Below are 15326 nucleotides of genomic sequence, written 5' to 3' on the forward strand. Positions count from 1 at the left end.
CACACACACATATATATATATATATATACTTATTTTTTTTTAGGATATATTTATTTTATGTATATGAGTACACTATTGCTCTCTTCAGACACACCAGAAGAGGGCATCAGATCCCATTACAGATGGTTGTGAGCCACCATGTGGTTGCTGGGAATTGAACTCAGGACCTCTGGAAGAGCAGTCAGTGCTCTTAACCACTGAGCCATCTCTCCAGCCCTACACTTATACACAGATACACATATACACATATATGTGTGTGTGTGTGTGTATATATATATATATATATATATATATATATATATATATATAACGTATACACTTATACACATATATACACAAACACTTTTACATATATAAATATACACATATATACACAAACACTTTTAAATATATAAATATACACATATATACATATATACTTATAAGCATATATGCATATATATGTATACACATATATATATAGACACATAAACATACACGCTTACTTCTACACATATACACTTGTACACGTATATACATATACGGATACAGATACACCTATCTATATACATTCAGACTGTCTTTTGCTGAGCTGTATGAGTTTCCTGGGTGCAGAGCCTCTGTGAACTGCAGGTCTCTTCTGGGGTCTCAACCTTACTCCTTCCTCAGCCCTTTAGCTCTCCGGTCCCCTGGTCCTTTAGCTTTCTGGTCCCCTAGTTCCATGGTGCACATCTCCAGCAAGATTCTCCTCTTTTTGTTTTGTTAGTCTTTCTGACTTTTTGTTTCCTCCTCAGTAAAGTGGGGATTACTGCACCTGCTGGATGTGTGTGCTGTGACAACTCTGTTAGTGTGTTCAAGTGCCTGGTGGCATGCCTGGGATAGGTCTGATGAAGCGATGGCTTTTTGTTTTGTTTTCTTTGACATAGGGTTTCAGAGCTGTTCTGGAACTCACTCTGTAGACCAGGCTGGCTTCGAACTCACAGAGATCTGCTTGCCTCTGCCTCCTGAGTGCTGGGATTAAGGGCATGCAGCACATCACTGCTTGGGTTGATGGCTTTTGAGAGTTTCTTGGGCAGACAGCCAAGGGTCAAGACATACGATATAGTCACTTTGCCCCCCCCCAATCTACTCTGGCAGTTTGGGGGCCACAGGTTGCTACGTCCAGGAGTTCATCATCCTGTTATGTCATTGGGATAGAGACCATCCTTGGGAGCTCACAACCCCTGACTATGAAGCTGTAATTGTTCATTCATAGGTACAACCTCTCAGTCACAAAAGCTACAGTGGCCACCCACCACCACACTCCTCCAAACTCAGACATGTGAAAGTGAAACTCCCCCTCCCTCTCCCACCCCACTCGCCAGCAGTGCAGAGCTCAATGACCGGCCTGTGCATAATTCAGAGGTTTGGTCTGAAATAGTTCCATGCAAACCTGTCCCTGCAGATTTAGGGGAAGGGGGAACGGGAGAGACAGAGACCTTCCCCAGATAAAAATCCACCTGGGTACCTGGGTACCTGGCCAGGGCAGTGTCCTGAACAGCCTGGAACACTGCCTTCCTAATACCTCATCACATCCCCAAGCCCTCCCCCTCTGACAACTGTCCCTGTCTGGTCATGCACACCTGCTGAGACCTGGGGCCACTACTTGTCTATCTCCAGCTTCCCCAGGATGCAGGCTGCAAGACTGTCTTCTCAGCTTTAGCCGGGCTCTCCTGTCTTCACCACATCAATCAATCTGTTGCTAAATTCACAGATGTTTACAGAGCACTTGCCAGGGCAAGGCTGGGCCAGGCCCTAGGACAGTGAAGGGCATGTGGCCATGCTGACAGACTCACACTTACTGAGGAGAACAGTATGAAAAGCCAAAGAACAGACCACGGAAGAGCAAGCTGTGTGTGCATGTGTGCATGTGCATGTGTGTGTGCGTGTGCGTGTGTGTGTGTGTGATGCGTGAGTGCGTGAGAGAGAGAGAGAGAATCAGAGAAGAAGAAGAAGAAGAAGAAGAAGAAGAGAGAGAGAGAGAGAGAGAGAGAGAGAGAGAGAGAGAGAGAGAGAGAAACAGAGACAGAGGACTTCCAGCTGAAGGCCTGACCTGAACTCAACCTGTCTGGGAGAAGGGTCATTTCGGGGAGATGAAGAGGCAGTCGGTTAGCTGGATGAGCATCTGGAAGGTTCAGGCCATCTGGATTTCGCTAAGATTGGCTGATAAAACTGTGGTCAGGTGAGGAAGTCATGGAGCAAGCCATGAGTTCTCTTTAACCTTTGCTAATTCAATAAGGACATCCGCTGTTTCTCAGTACATAGTCCCCAACATTATATGACAGGGTGTCGACCATTTTCCTTTGAAGTCCTAGCACTCCCATGACCTTGAGGAAGTGACTTAACCCTGAACCTGTCTCCTTACCTGGTAATAGCAAGCAAGGTGTCCAGGTACATGAATGATTCAACACTCAGAAAACTGAGACGGGGGATTATAAATTTGAACCCAACCTGGATTGCATAGTGAGACTTTGTCTCAAAAATCAAGAACTATAGAGAAGGCTCAGTGGTAGAACACATTACTGGCATGTTACAAGGCCCTGGGTTTGAGCCATAGAACTACAAAATAAATAAATAATAGAGAAATGAAATGGGCCAGGGTGCTGCATGCCTGCAAACCTGGTACACACACACACACACACACACACACACACGCACGCACGCACGCACGCACGCACGCACGCACGCACGCACGCACGCACGCACGCGCACGCGCGCACACACACACACACACGAATGCATGCATGCATGCACACATTCTTTTAAAAGATTTAAAATAAATGGTTATGGGATGGCTAGCCTAGCGTTTGTCCCTGAGGCCTCAGCATACTACCTGTCTGCTAATACTTGAGTAAGGGGATCATCCTGATGGAGAAAAGGTAAGAGAACTTCCTGGATTTTGAGCTGTGACACGAGATGTTAAGCGCTGTCCCTCCCCAAAACATCCATGGGAAGATGCTCGCCCAGCGCTGATGGGAGAACTCAGTCACAAGACACCCTGGTGAACTCCTGCGGTTTGCTTTGCTTCCTATTTTCCTGCATGTGTTGGTGTTGGCTGCTCTGGTTTTGGAGTTTGAAGGTCCCCTTCGCTCCTCTCCAGCTCATGGCACCTTTAAGCCTCTGGTTCAGGCTCTCCATCTCTCCTGTCTTCACTAATCACCTCTTCCGTGGGTTTCTTCCAGGCTCTGGGTCCATCTCTCCACCTCAGAGAAATCTCTACTTTTTTCCCTCTGTTTCCTGCTGCTTGGCTCCCCTCTGTCTCCAGGGACCTTCCTAATCCTCCCTATTTATTTTGGAAGTAGAGGCGGTTGGGGAGTATCCAGAGGGTCCCTGCCTGGGAGAGGCCCAGGGCTCGGGTCCAGCCCTATCGATTAGAGAGCCTGGGGGACATCAATGGATACTCCCCCAGCCTCACCAGTTGCAGCTAATATTAGCTCAGGAAGGCAGCTCGCTGATGGATTAGGAGAAATTAAGAATTCAAATTCTGTAATTTGAATTGGAGGACCGCTGCTTGCTGACAGCTAATACTTCTCCAGAAATTAATGAGTGAAGGAGGAATGTCGGGGCTGGGTTTCATCTTTGACAATAGGATTCCCCACCCCCACAATCCAGGCATCTGAAAGCCCCTGCTCCAGGCAGGCACTCTCCCAGGAGGGTTGGGGTCCTGTTCATCATATTCTTATGCCCTCTGGGGTCCCAGAGAACTGTCCTTCTAGCTCCCAGACAGGCTTTCTTCTGCTTCCTGGTGTTCTCATCTTCAGGGTCACAGAGACTGAGAAGTCAGGAAAGGCCAGGGCTCACACCCAGGTGGGCCCTGATGAATTCGGTCCCTCTGAGCCACATCAGACCCTGACAGTGTCTGACTGGTCTTGTCTCAGGACTGTTAGTCTACGTAATCCCTTCCTAAGGCTTCGTAAAAGGCAAAAAAAGTACGGTGACCTTCTCTCTGCTTCTCCCCTCTCCCCTTCCCTTCGTCCCAGCTGTCGAAACGTCCTCTACTCAAGCACCCAGACTCTTCCAGGAAGCCTTCCCAGACTTGATCCCATGTGTCAGACTAGTGACTGGCTTCATTTCTTTTCTAACAATAAATTATTTTCAGTGGGGAGAGGGGCCCATGTGATGGCTGTGGAGGTCAGGTAACAGCCTTGCAAAGTCACTTCTCTCCTGGTACCTTTATTTGGGTCTCGGAGATCCCACTCAGGTCACCAAGCTTGCATGGCAACAGCCTCTACCCACTGAGCAACCTCATTGGCTGCTTTTTGGGTTTCTGGGGTTTTTGTTTTGTTTTTGTTTTGTTTTGTTTGGTCTTCTCTCCTATGCCTCTGGGTTCCAGGCTACTCCCGAGAAAAGGGTGTCCTGCTAGATTGTTAATTTTTGTGACATGACACTGGCCCCGCACCTGCCACTCAACCAATGCTCAGCGGCTGGCAACTTCCGTGTTCTTCGTGTCTGTCTTGGTGTCTCTTCGCCTTCGTTTTCTGAATGTCCAGGATGTGCTTGCTGAAGGCTGGCAGAAGCCAAAGTCTGCAGTTCCAGTGGGGCATGGGAGACACATTTGCTTTTTCAGTGAGGAACACCCTGTTGTATCTTCTCTCCAAACGGCATCGGCTAACTCACTGGTTCTCAACCTGGGGGTCGTGACCCCTCTGTGGGTCGAACATCAGATCTCCTGCACGTCAGATGTTTACACCATGGTATTTGTAACTGTAGCAAAATCACAGTTATGAAGTAGAAATGAAATAACTTCATGGTTGGAGGGGTCACCACAGCATGAGGAACCGTATTAAAGGGGTGCAGTGGTAGGAAAGTCGAGAACCGCTGCTCTAAGCCGTGTTTACAGTATTGACATGGTGTTTGTCACGGGAGGGGAAGAGAGTCAGAAGAAGCCCCTAAGGAAGCCATGTGCCTGGGACTAAGATGGAGTCCAAGGTGGGCTGTCGATGGGGTTTTCATCTCATCTGTCCACCTCTGGGGCACAGCCCCACTCCGGGCCCAGGCCCACTTTCTGCCTGGCACCTGGCTGAGTTCTGGCCTAGGGATATTGTTGGCTACCAGAGTAGATCTGTTCTACATAGCCCAGAGCCCACAGCTCCCAGTGGAAGTGACAGGAGTTGACACTGGAGTACTCCAGCTTGGTGGGAAACCAGGATACCTGGTAAATATGGTGAGGCGACTTCACTGTTGGGAGGGACTTAGGGACCACCTAGAACCCGGTCTGCCTTTGGTAGATGACAGGCTTAGGAAGACTCGCATTGTGAGGCTCCAGCGACTGGCCAGCAGGGTGGCCCCTGGAGCAGATATTCTCGAATCCCTTCCAAAGGTGCTACTGAATTCTGGGAAATCGGATGCTTCCAGTTCTGCCTCCCCAGGCTGGAGTTTGAGCAAACCGTTTACTTTGGGTTGGTAGCGGGCAGTGAGGGAGTGGGGGCTGGGGCAAGCACAGACTGGCAGAAAATGATGTTTTCTAGGGTGGAGACATGGTCCTCAGGAGTCTGCCCTCATCCAACCCTTTGCCCAGCTCGTCCTCCCTACGATGTCCTCTTTCTCTCTGAGCTTCACCCTGCGCCCAGTGACAGGAGGAGCTTTGGGGGGAGTGAGTCCTGGAGGTGTCTGGTGCGTGCCTGTGCCCTTGGAGGCTGAGGCAAGCGGCTCCTGCCTGTCGTCCCAGGCCACTTCCTCTCTCGAGTGGCCCCTCTGATGTAGAAATTGCCTTTTCCCAGATCCAATTAAAATGGTGTTTGGAGCAAGGTTGAAATAATCACATAATCATTTTCTTTAGAAAAGTTACTGGCTGAAGCCTGATTTGAAAGCTGAGCTGGTAATTGAATCTAAGGGGCAGCGACAGCAGAGGGGCTGGGGCTTGGGGACCAGTGGCTCTCGGCAGTGATTACTCTGACTACCGAGGGCTCTGTGAGTGTGTGTGTGTGTGTCCGTTCCCATCTCACACTCTCATGTCACAGATGTCCCTTGGAGATGCACGAGAGGTTGATGGACAGTTGAAGTACCCCAGGCCCAGAGCCTCTGCCATCAGACTTGTACAATCAAGGAGGCCACAGGCTCACAGTCTCTCAAGAGCTAAACAAAGCTGGGACTCCGACCCACTTTTGACACCCTAGCCTGCACCCTGTGTTTCCTGAAGGAAGAAAGCTGGAGCATCCAGAGACACACCCTCCTCACGCTCCCTTGCCCTCCTCATCTCCCCCACCATCTCCGACATCATTTGAGGGAGGAGGAGAGCAAGAGAGGAAGAGGGGGTGGAGTGCCAGCTCACCCTCTGGCCCAATGATCCATGCAAACAGTGGCTACATGAACAGCTAAGACACTGGGTGGGGCTTAGTATATCTGCCACTTGGAGATAGCTCATTTATTTCTTCCCACCTTCTCTCTTTTCTCCTTTTTTTTTGGGGGGGGGGTTTGGTTTTTCGAGACAGGATTTCTCTGTGTAGCCCTGGCTGTCCTGGAACTCACTCTGAAGACCAGGCTGGCCTCGAACTCAGAAATCCGCCTGCCTCTGCCTCCCAAGTGCTGGGATTAAAGGCGTGTGCCACCACCGCCCAGCCTTCTCCTTTCTTTATTCAGGAAATATTTATCTCATGCCTTGGCTTCATTTGAACTTGTTTGGTTGCTGGGATGGGTGGGGACAGACAGAATGGCTATTGTCCTCAGGCAGGAGTTAAAGGGCTAGGGCACACTGTAGTGTGTGTGTGTGTGTGTGTGTGTGTGTGTATGCGAGCATGTGTGTATGCGTATGCACACCCACATGCATGCTGAGTGTGTTCTCCTGAGACAAACACTAAGGACAAAGAGCCAGGAAGAAGCAGATGTTTCCCCAGGCCAGCTGTGATGCTGGTGTCCTCTTCTCTGTGTGGACACCACTCTCCCCCTCTTGAAGGATTCATTTGTGAGGCGAAAGGGTCCACTCACTCACTCACCCTCTTATTATTGTTCGTGAAGGGCTGGCACCCGATTCTGGATGAGGGGACCAACTCTGACAGAAGGGGGTTGTTGGGTAAGAGTTGTTGGGTTGTTGGGTTGTTGGCTGGCAAACCTGGGCTTGTGGCTCTTCGGGATGCAGAGCAGCAGCTGAGTGAGGGCCATGGGACTTATGATGGATAAAACCATGAAGATGGCAGCTGGTGGTCTCAGTCTGGTCCCTGTGGCCAGGATCCAGGAAGGAAGTATCTCCTGGGCCTTGGGCACTCTGGGTTCCAGGAGTCAAGTTGGTCTTTTTGCATCTCTCAACCGACTCATCTCTCTTCTGTTTTCTCTTCCTCCTGAAGAGCTGGTGCTAAATGTACTGACTGGCTGTTTGAGGATGTGATGTTCTCCTAGGTGACAAAGCCCTTTCCCCTTCCAGAGATCTGGAGGAGACCTAGCCATGGGCAAGCTTTGTGCCACCCTTACCAGCTAGTGGCACCAGCTGAACCTTCTGTCTCTGTGCCCTCCTAAGGCCATATCGGGGGAGCCAGTGCCCTTCCTGGCACGCTGGCCTCCTGGTCAGCAGCTGCAGGGGTGAGTCACAGCTCTCATTAGAGCTTAATTAATCAATTGAGTTAATCAGACAGCTTGGATGTGCTGTGGTTGCAGATGGGGGGGGGAGAGAGAGAGAGAGAGAGAGAATGAACATGAGAGTCTGGGCTAAGCAAGCTGGGGCTGGCAGGGCCAGGGTTGGAGCACAGCCTTTATCGGTTGTCAAGGGAGGAAAACACTGGAAAGGAGGATGGATGGGCTGGGCACAGTCTCACAGTGGTGGCTTTGAAAGGTGACCTTTGCTGGGTGAAAGGGGCAGAGCCTATGGGTGCCAGAAGCAGGACCTCTCTCTCCTCTGATTTCCTCCATCGTTAATTTTTGTCTTGTCACATGTATCTGTCTGAAGTCTTTATTTGAATGGACTGAAAAGAAATAAGATTCCTGCCCGCCCCCCCTAGAAAAGAGGGGTAGTTCCTTACATCCCATCTCCCGTGATCCCAGGTTGATGAGGGAGACCCAAGGTCTGTTACAGGATAGACAGGCCCCTAGGTTCGAGGAGGAGAGCCACAGTGTCTGTCCACCTTAGACAGTGCCACTCTGGACAGCTGGACAGCTGGCCCTGGTAGAAGGGAGGGGCTCAGGGAGCAGAGTGAAGGGCCAGCAGGAGCCCAGTAAGAAGTCTGGGGAGAGGGGAATGCCTGAGCCTTACCAGCACCCATATGGTCATCTAACCTTGGTGTTGTCTTGTTGGCGGAAGGTAGGATACCTGTGACAGTGCCAACTGTCCTGACTCAAAAAAAAAAAAAACCAAAACAAAACAACACACACACAAAACCAAAAACCAAAACCAAACCAAATAAACAAAGAAACCCAGATGGAGGATCTCAGAACAGGACAGCGTTTGTTTATGTGTGCAGGTGTGTGTACATGAGCTGGGTACATACTATGTATATGTAACTGGTCTGCATATGTGTGTACATGTACATATTTGGCTTATGTTTTGTTCTGTTTCTTGAGACAAGGTCTTGCTGGCAGGCTGGAATTTACTGAGTAATCCAGGCCGGGCTTGAACTTGTGGTGACCCTGTCTTTGCCTCCTGATGGCTGGGATTACAGGCATGCACCAGCACACCTGGACTGTGTGTGTCACTTTGAGAATCTATGCAAGGGATGAGAATGTGTTCTACGGGCACTATCCCTGTCCTTGCAGGGTCCCGTTTTCCTCCTAGCCATGACAAAACTTTAGAAACACTATATTTGGTCTTTGAGAGTGGGAGGGATACCTTGGGTACACAGGGTCTCCTGAGCCCCATTTGCTGGGCTCCGTATGACTCCTAACATCTTAGCTTTCCTGACTAGTATGCAAAATACATAAACCAAGGCTAGTGTGGGGCCTGATGGGTCTACTGGGGTCCTGGGAGAAGCCTGGTGCCTCTCCTCCCTCCTTCCTTTCTTCCTCTCTTTCTTTTCTTTTTGTTTTTCAAGACAGGGTTTCTCTGTGTAGCCCTGGCTGTCCTGGAACTTGCTCTATAGACCAGGCTGGCCTCAAACTCACAGAGATCTGCATGCTTTTGCCTCCTGAGTTGCTGGGATTAAAGGCATGAGCCACTGTCACCTGGCTCCTACCTCCTTTCTTATTAGGACAACTCTAAAACCAGGACACAGAAGACCCATGGACAAGAGACCTCATGTTCACCCTGTGTCCATCCCACATCTGCCTAGGACCTCTGTGACCTGAGATGGGCCTGTTGAGATAGGACCACTGCCACCAGGCTGTCCCCCTAGAAAGCCTCTGTTGGGCAATTATAGTCCCTTGGGAGCCACAAAACACCCCAACAGCACAAAAAAAAGGCACTCCTCTTTCGTCTCAAGAGCACAGCATGGCCCTCGGCCTCCATAGTCCCCTTCCACTGCCTTGGGACAGGAGCTCCTGTCCTGTGGCTCCTTTTTCTAGAGCTGTGCTGGCCCAGCCTAGAAGCCACTCAGCCTATGTGGCTTCTGAGCACTCGGGATGTGGCCAGTGACATTAGCTGAAATGATGTTTTAGGGTTCTGTTTTTGTTTATCTGAGATAGGGTCTTGCTAGATAGCCCCACAATTTAAAATCCTCCATGCCTGGCTCTTCCTACTATTTCGGGGCACCTCTGACACCGTTCTCAAATGCTGGTGTGGATCTCGTCTATGATTTTGTCTCTTTTTTTTTTTTTTTTTTTTTTGGTTTTTCGAGACAGGGTTTCTCTGTATAGCCCGGGCTGTCCTGGAACTCACTCTGTAGACCAGGCTGGCCTCGAACTCAGAAATCCGCCTGCCTCTGCCTCCCGAGTGCTGGGATTAAAGGCGTGCGCCACCACCGCCCGGCGATTTTGTCTCTTATAATGGCAGCATCAATACACCATCCTATCCCGCAGACAGAGCTGGTCAGCTGTAGTCCCCGCATCCTGTAGAATGTTTTGTATAATCTCACTGAAAAACTGTAAGGCCGGGGAGTGGGCTGGGGGGTGGGGAGAGCGGAGCCACCTACTTCCGCTTTACACGTAAGGAGGTTGAGTCTCAGAGGTCAAGTGCTTTGGCCAAGGCCATAGAGCTAGGTCAGGGTGGAGGACTAGATCTTCCTGACTCCAGAGCTGAGACAGAGCAGGAGGTACCTCTCCCTCCACACTGACACGCACCCACCCTGGACCCCTCCTTTTCTGTGGCCCCTCAGAAGCTATCTGTCTATCTCCATGCTCTGGAAACCTTCCTTCCATGAGAAGCAGCCTGTGGGACCACTGCCTTTCCATCTTCCAAGGGAGCCGGGGACTGACGTCACTCAGACCAGCGGTTCTCAACCTTCCTAACACGTGACCCTTTAATATAGTTTATGTTGTGGTGGTCCCTCCAACCACATCATCATCATCAATATATATATAATTTTCTATATAATCTATATAATAATTATATTTTAATATAGTTATATGGAATTATATTAATTAATTGATATTAATAAATTATTGTTACTGGTTTTTGTTTTTTTCAAGACAAGGTTTCTCTCTGTAGCCCTGGCTATCCTAAAACTTGCTCTGTATGGCAGGCTTGCCTCAAACTCACAGAGAATGGCCTGCTTCTGCCTCCCGAGTGCTGGGATTAAAGTTATATGCCACTACTGTCCAGCTCATAAAATTATTTTCGATGTTCCTTTATAACTGTAATTTTGCCACTGCTATGAATTGTAATGTAAATGTCTGGGTTTTCTGATGGTCTTAAGTAACCTATGTGAAAGTGTCATTCGACACCCCCAAAAGGGGTCACAACCCACAGGTTGAGAACATCTGCTTTAGCGCTTTGGCCTGTGATTTCCCCACTTCAAAGCTGGTGCCTTTTCCCTGTCGTGAAAAGCCGGCTCCTTTGTTACCTGCCCACGAGGGCTGTAAGACCCGGCAGCCACGGCTGAGGCTCCCTGGACAGACCCGCCTGCTCTCTCACCCTGCCCCTGCCCTTACCGCCTCCAGTTGTGCTTGGTCCTGTAGATGAACATCTTTGCTGCTATCACAGGACTGTGTCTTTAATTTCTCCCCCTGTCCGTCCCTGGAACGTGATAAAAATACCAGCATTGATCTTTTTTTTTCCCTTCTCCTTCTGCCAGGATAATGTTTACCCAGGTGTCAATCAGGAGAAGAATTTGGCTTCCTAATTTCTCTTCTCCTCCCTGGGGGCTGAGTATCTCCCCGCCTCACACGGACACTGAGCAGGAATCAAGGTTACTAATAATCCCCAGCACACACAGCCACCGAGAGCACATATATTAAAGTCACATATTGATTTATATTTTCGGGCCCCCCTGCCTTTCTGCCCAGCCTCAGCCTTTCCCTCTGCCAAGGAGAAAAAAGAATTACATAGCTATATTTATCTCTAAGATGTTCAGTGTAAAAAGCATTGTGTCCGACAGTAATTCCCAACCCCCTCTGGTCCTCTTTGGGGGTATTTTTTAAAATAGTGTGGCATTATCTATCCATAAACATTTATCTTTTAGCTGTTGGTTCTTTACATTTCCTCTGGAGGCGGCAGTGAGAGATTTAAGGTAGACTGTCAGAAGGACTTTCTAATTTGATAAATGGTGGGCTACCTTCTTGGAGGAAGGGCTTTTGTCAGTGGAGGTGATCCTATTGAAGATAGGTTAGGAGTATGTGTAGGAAGGAAAGGCAAATAGACTCAGTAACTTTGAGAAATCAGTCACCAGGCCAAAGATGGTGGCCCATGCCTTTAATCCTAGCACATGCAGAGACAGAAGCAGGTGGATCTCTGTGAATTCCAGGCCAGTTAGAGCTATATTGTGAGACCTTGTCTCAAAGCAAATAGATTAATTCATTAATAATAAACCAGCAGTCCAAGTAATACATTTTAATTAGAGGCTTATGGGCTTGTGCTCCCATTTCACAGTTGGGAAAAATGAGGCTTAGGGGTGAATTTGCCTCTCACTGGGGGATCTGACTTTCATGTCAGCCTTGTTCACTTCACCTCCAGTTTCTCCTCCAGGGGTATCTGAATCCTGGGGGGGGGCGGCGGCCCGCCGGGAGGGAGGGGCAAAGGGAGAGCAAAGATCCTGGCCGGGGACAGACATCGCAGTAGGAATTGCAGGCATGGTATGGACGGCCAGCAGTAGGCTGGGGCTACAGACTTCCCCCCACACTGCTCATCCCACTCAGAGCCCCTGTCACTCTGTCTACTGTGGTGGCCTTTAGAAATGTCAAACTCTTGGACTGCATTTTTCCCAAAGGACTCTGGGAATGGAAGGTTGAGTGTTGGAAGGAAGGGAACTTTGGCGTAACTCAGGCCCCTTCCTGGCACCTGTGAGAGGCTCCCTTCACACCCAGCAAGGTCCTTTCTCCTCACAGAGGCACTGGGAGGTGGTCCTATTTTACGCAGGGAAAAACTGAGGCCAAGTAACTTGCCTAGGGACAAGGCAGAGCCTAGTGTGCAATTCTTGTCCTGATTTAGGCACCTGGGCTGGGACAGAGTCCTGGAATTGGCCTGACCAGCCCTAGTCATCCTCCAGCCCTGCCAGGGACCCTGGAGGCTGGCTTCTTTCCAGGAGTCAACACACGCGCGCGCGCGCGCGCGCGCGCACACACACACACACACACACACACACACACACACACAAAGCAGGACAGCCGATTTTATTTTTTTTTGAAGTTTTTTTTTTTTTTTGGCCTCAAATTTACTATTACTGAAGATGACCTTGAACTCCTGACTCTCTTGCATGCACCTCCAGAATGTAGCGATAACAGGCCAGAACCACTAGTTTTATGCAGTGCTGGGGATCCAACCTAGGACTAAATGTACACTAGGGAAGCACTCTACCCACTGAGCTACATACTGCCCAGCAGAGTGTTATGCACAGAAACCCCAAACAGGACACAGCACTTCAGTGACGTTGATCATGCATGCCTGCTGAAGGTTAAGCCCCTTAATCACAGATGGAGAAACCCAGACTCAGAGAAAATAGGCTCCAGGATCATTCATCCGGTAAGTGGACTTGCTAGGATTGGGGCTAGACACGTGTGACCCAAAGTCCTTTGAAACTCCGACCCCCAGGATGTTCCCATTGTCCAAGCTCAGGAGTGGCACCAGGGTCCAGATAGCGCAGGGCGCAGTGGGAATCAGCAACAAGGATTCTCTCGGGGAACTTTTCACATTGAAAATCTGTTCCCTGGCGGCCACGGGTGATGTATGACTGGAGCTGATGAGAAACGTGCGGTGGAATGGAGACCGGCGGCACGGGCGGCCCACGCGGGGGCAGAACGGCATTGAGATTCCGCGGGGCGCGGGGGGGCGGCGCAGGCCCTGACACGGGCCGGGTAATTGATCTGGAGGTGCCAATTTGCAGCAACTAAATATTTGGTTTCTGCTTCTGCCTGCTCCGCGCTCTGCTCAAACAAACTTCAATTAAAAGCGAAAAGCAAGCGTGCGGAGGCAGCGCGCCCGGGTCCCCGCGGCCGGATCGATGGCACCGAGCCTGCGGGCTGCCGAGCGCCTGTAGGCTGTAGGCACCTCCTTACGAGAGCAGGATCGGCGCCCTCTTTCGGATCGCCAAGCACTGGGCGAATGGCCCAGGAGAGGCAGCGCCAGAGGGGCCACCTCAGAGAGCCCAGGAGCACCAAACCATGGTCATAAACAGAACCCAGCCCAGACACCTCCACCCCGATGTCTGAGCTTGTACACTACAGCTGACGAGACCCTGGGCGCTGACACAGCTCTCCGGATGATTCTCAGCAGAGGAACTTTGAAGATGACCTCAATTGTGTTCTCTCTGCATCTTCTTCCAGAATCCCAGGTTCACCTTCCCTGCCCATGGCTGCCCATCTGTTTGCCACTGAGTGGGCCAAAGAGCTGCAGGTTGAAGCCTTTAATCCCAGCACTCGGGATGCAGAGGTAGGCGGCTCCCTCTGAGTGTGAGGCCAGCCTTGTCTACAGAGTGAGTTCCAGGACAGCCAGGGCCACACAGTGAAATCCTGTCTAGGAAAAAAAAAAAGTTGTAAGTGAAATCCACCCCAGGCCCGCCCCTGGAGCAGAGTAGAAGTGAGGTTTTGGAATTGGGAGGGGAAGCTTCTGGGGGTGGGGGTAGCTATAGCTTGGAGAAAGGGATGGATTACTTGTCACAATACTGTTGGGGTTCCAGATAAACAGTCACAATGGCCATTTATTGGGGTCTGGGTTTCATGGACTAGCTTCTGCCCATCAACGATCGTCCAGTACTTTGGGGGAATGTCCCGTGGTGGAAAGGGGGAGCTCTTCAGCAGGGTCTGGGAGATGGAGGCAGAGGCTCTGTGCTAATGGCTAGTGAAGGGTGACTGAAGACATTTCCGGAGGGAACTAGGGAGGGATGGAATGAGTTGGCCGAGGGGCATCCGGTGAGAACAGAGCTCGGCAGATGGAGTGGAGGCCACTTGGTGTCCTTCCACAGGAGCCTGAGGTGGGACCCAGGTAGAGGGGCTGGGGAGGTGAGGAGGACCCCCCCCCACACTTCTGTGATCTACCTTCTGGACTGAAAAGCTGACTGCATTTTTTTTTAAACCCCTTAGCCAAGTCATGGTATCCAATATTCCATGGCTCCCCTGCTCTCCCATGGAGCCATTCCTGAATTCCCCCAGACAGCCCTACACTGCAGCTCCTTGGCTGCAGCTGACTGTGGAATTGTAGGTTTGTAGGACTTCAGAGGAGTTTTATAGGGTTCCCCTGAGTAACCACCTCGTCCTATTCTCCAGTCCTCTCTAGAACAGAACAGTCTCATTTGTAGTTGTCTATCTTCATTTCCAGGCAAATAAATTCCTTGAAGCACAATGCCTCACCTCAGGAGTCATCCTTGGAGGCCTTTAGCCTCTGTGTTTCTCTATAGCTTGGGGCTCCAATCTCCCCACCCCCCAAAAAAAAATTGGATCCAGACAGAGCTGTGTGAGGCTGAGGAAGGACCCGGGGCTGGTGTCCTCAAAAGCCTCCCCATCCATCCTTTCCTGTGCTGCCTGCCCAGGGGTGTGTGTGTGAGAGAGTGGGGAGAAGCTGCAGGCTCCCTGCATTCAGCCTGAAGCCCCTTCCCTGCCTGCAAGTTAGAAGTCTGCTCCCTCTCCACCCCCAGCCCCCCTTCCCGGAGGGAGGGCTGAGCTGTGGAGCAGAATGATTTCCTGTAATTGGCCAGCAATCCAGCCGCCCGACTTGTTCTATCGACATGCTGGTTAGCTGGAAATTGTATTGGAATCTGAGTGATGGGGAAGGGAGGGATGGAGAGCAAGAAGCAGCTTTGGGTCCCAGCTGGGTGCTGCTTCAGCCACCAGCCCCATTCTCCCATCCACGAGAGCAGAAAGCA

This window comes from Grammomys surdaster, unplaced genomic scaffold (genome assembly GCF_004785775.1).
Source record: "Grammomys surdaster isolate TR1022 unplaced genomic scaffold, NIH_TR_1.0 371, whole genome shotgun sequence".
Lineage (NCBI taxonomy): Eukaryota > Metazoa > Chordata > Mammalia > Rodentia > Muridae > Grammomys > Grammomys surdaster.